The sequence below is a fragment of the Cornus florida genome, unplaced genomic scaffold (genome assembly GCF_030987335.1).
Source record: "Cornus florida cultivar Cherokee Brave unplaced genomic scaffold, ASM3098733v1 CherokeeBrave_3.0.0_Hap2_Chr08, whole genome shotgun sequence".
In the NCBI taxonomy this organism is placed as follows: domain Eukaryota; kingdom Viridiplantae; phylum Streptophyta; class Magnoliopsida; order Cornales; family Cornaceae; genus Cornus; species Cornus florida.
Genome location: NW_026775578.1, coordinates 53,886,380 through 53,889,927, shown reverse-complemented (window position 1 = coordinate 53,889,927; position 3,548 = coordinate 53,886,380).

Here is a 3,548-nt window from a genome sequence, read left to right as displayed (position 1 = left end):
TGCATTCTCACCATCATTAGTAGCCATGTCTAATTTATCAGATTTTCCTAACAATTTAGAATTCTTTTTAGGTTTTCTAATTTGCCTAAGAGTTCTTTCTAGTTTAGGGTCGTATTCAGGTGATGATTTTGACTTCTGATAAGGAACGACGACCTAACATGCATTAGGTTTAATGGTGAAAACAGTAACAAAAAGAAAATTTCCCAGTAAAGAAAAATATTGACAAGAACTCACAGAAGGTCTTGAAACTGCAGCTTCTGTTCCTTAAGTGTTGTCCTCGCTGTTAGATTTCTGCACTTGAAGAGAAAAAGATTTAAGGTGAGATATTAAAAAGTCCTAAAACTAAAAAATTAAAGTAGAACTAATCTCGAACTCAATAAATCCGTTACACAGTCCCCGACAACGACGCCAAAAATTGACGTGTGTTTATTTTACCACTCACAATAGTACGAATCCTTTGTAGGATACGGCTACTTCGATGGTGTCGAACCTCAGGGACAATGGTGGTTTATCAAATTTTCAATTAAGTACTATTTTAATTTGGGAGAAAGATTTGTTTGTTGTGCGTTGTGATTCAATAACATGAACAAAAATTAAACTACGTAAAAGGATTGAGATCAGAGAGAGAAGATCTTAGGGATTGACTTCACGACGCATCTCATACTATGGTCAATTATCCAACCTTGGGATTTCAATATTATGTATAAGTCGGAATTAAACTCAATAACATTTGTTTAATTCAATTTAAAGAAAGACGAATCAAGAATTTCTATTAATAATAACCTATCTTCGAATGGCACGAATTATCTACCTAGCTATTTCTAACTAATGTTGGAGTATAATTCGTCTTCCCTAGGCATAGACTATGAAAACGTTCATTTACAAAAACGGGTTATGCACCATTGCATGATCTCTATTCTTATTGTCTGAGAAGCCCTTAGTCGCCAATCTCACACAATAAGAATATGTTGAATATGGTTTTAGAATAATTAAATCTAAGACAAGGTATTAATTTATCAAAAACCAATTTATTTAATTAAAATCCCAATTGCTTAGAATATCTAAGTCAATTGCCCAAAATCATGCAACCAATTATATATTAACAATTAAAATCCCAAAGAAAATGATCACATCAGAGCAAGTTTCACATATCTCATCCATCGAGAGTCTCGAGTTACATATACAGTCGCTTGCCTTTTTTTTCTTTTTTAACTGAATCAACAACTTTCGATGGATGAGATGTGCAAAATTTGTCTGGTGTGATCCTTTTCCACAATGAAGAAGAAGATAAGAGGCTGTGTGCGTGTACTGAAGAGGAAAGTATAAGTACTTTTCTGTGTAACATGTGTGATTTTAAGTCAAGATTTGTTAATGTTCAGAAATGAAAAAAAGGTAAGCGATTGTATATATAACTTAAGAGTAACTTTTTTTTTATAAAGGTAAATTGCATTGATGTCCTTGACATTTGCACAAATAGCTTTCTTACTTTTAACTATTTAAAGACATTTATCTAATTTAGTAATAGTTAAATAAAAAATATATATTATTTCTTTTTAATCTTCTTTAATAAATATTATATTACCTTATCTATTTTTTATTTATTTACTTTATAAAAAAAAAACCTAATTAACGAAAAAAATATTTATATTTGTAAAATTTAATAGTAAAAATGATATGAAAATTGATATTATAGACATTCCATTTTGAATAATAAAACTTTTAGAGTCTCTCTGTGTGTATATACACGCATTAGAGGCACAGATTAATCGCAGGAGAGTCAGAGTCACTGCGCCTATAATTTTCGCCGGTTGTAGTGAATAATTTCCTGCTAAATCTTTTCCAGTTTTCGTTATTTTTCCAAATTAATTTTACTTATCAAAAAAAAAAAAAAACAATAAAATTTTTAGAGTGATGGTCTTAGCTTTTGATTCCTATGGGTCACCTCTTTCGTTTGAATAGTGGAGAGTGTGAGTCCAATTTATACTTTTCTGTTTGTTAGTTGAGTTAATGGTTAGAAAGAGTCTTTGTTGGGCTACAATGGGAATGTATAAATACAAGCAATAGAAGACATACATGCTAGTACTATTGCATATAAGTGCTAGTACAACATATAAGTGCTAGTACACATGATATTACATGTAGGTTGTTAGTTTACCAAAGATCACATACACTCAGCCACACCATAACATTCCCCATTGGGCCATTACACTAGCAACCCACCAGCACGTCACTCTCCACCACACAAACACTCAAATATTACCTCCCACACACTCACACCACGTACACTTGGGCACACCATAACATAACCCATTGATACTTACCACCCCACTTCAAACACAAGCACAACCCACTCACACGTTATTTTTTCGTATACATACATACTCACAATAGACTCCAATTAATCTTGATGCAGTGTAACTCACCTCTCACTATGATACGCTGACACACATTCCCACAGGCCAAATCAAAAACCCATCATTATTCCTTCAACTACCAAGTTTCTTCATCCATCTAAGTTACATCCAAGTGATGCAGACCTTCTCCTACTTTTACATTTAACCCTTCTGCCCAAACATAGCTGATGAGATAGGGAAATGATATAAATGACATGGGGAAAGATATGGTATATATCCGCATTTTGTATGGAGGGCATCCAAGGGTGGCAAATAAAATGTAGATGAACTTAGTTTAGAAGCCACATAAATAAATATTTTTGCTAACTAAATATAGTTTTTTTTTTTTTTTTTTAATACATATTTGAATTTTAAATATATATTTAATTATTAGTCGAGTCTCTTTATTTAAAATTTTAATGAAAAATTATTTAATATATTACTAAAATATTTAAATTTTTTAATAATTAAACGTTGAATTGAGTTATTCTACACAAATTTTAAAAAATCAATCAATGCATATTAGCCCTTTCCAAATGCTATTGACATGACTAAGACCTATTTTCATGTTAAAAAAATATTTGGGGTAGCTTTTGACCAACATGTTTTGTTAATAGTAAGAGTAGTTTGGACAAATAAATAGTATTTTTTTTTTATGTCCGCTTCAGCATTTTGGTAAGCTTCATTTTTTTTAAAACATCATAACAACTCCCATCAAATAGTAAATATGAGTCAATAACACTGTGCAGTGCAGCATTGACAATGAGAAAAATGATATCGGTGGCAAAAATTAGACTCTCACTAGGAGACTATACAAAAGAGATGACCATCATAGGAATCCAAAGCTAAAATAATCACTCTTAAAGCCTTACCTTTTACTAAAATTTTATTAATGTAATTTCAAATAATTTTCTTTATGTTCTTTGCTTGTAATATTAATTCTGTGAAAAATATGCATTTGAGTTTTCAGTTTACTTTTCAATTCTTATTCTTTAGTTTCAATTGAATCAATCAGTTTTGATGAAAAGTTAATCCTTTCATACTATTATGTTTACAATATGGATGTGTTATGGAAAAAAGAAATTGTAAATAGCTCGTTCATGCTTAACATGTAACAAAACTCTCTCTTTAGTAGCAAACCTAGTGATTAGAGTA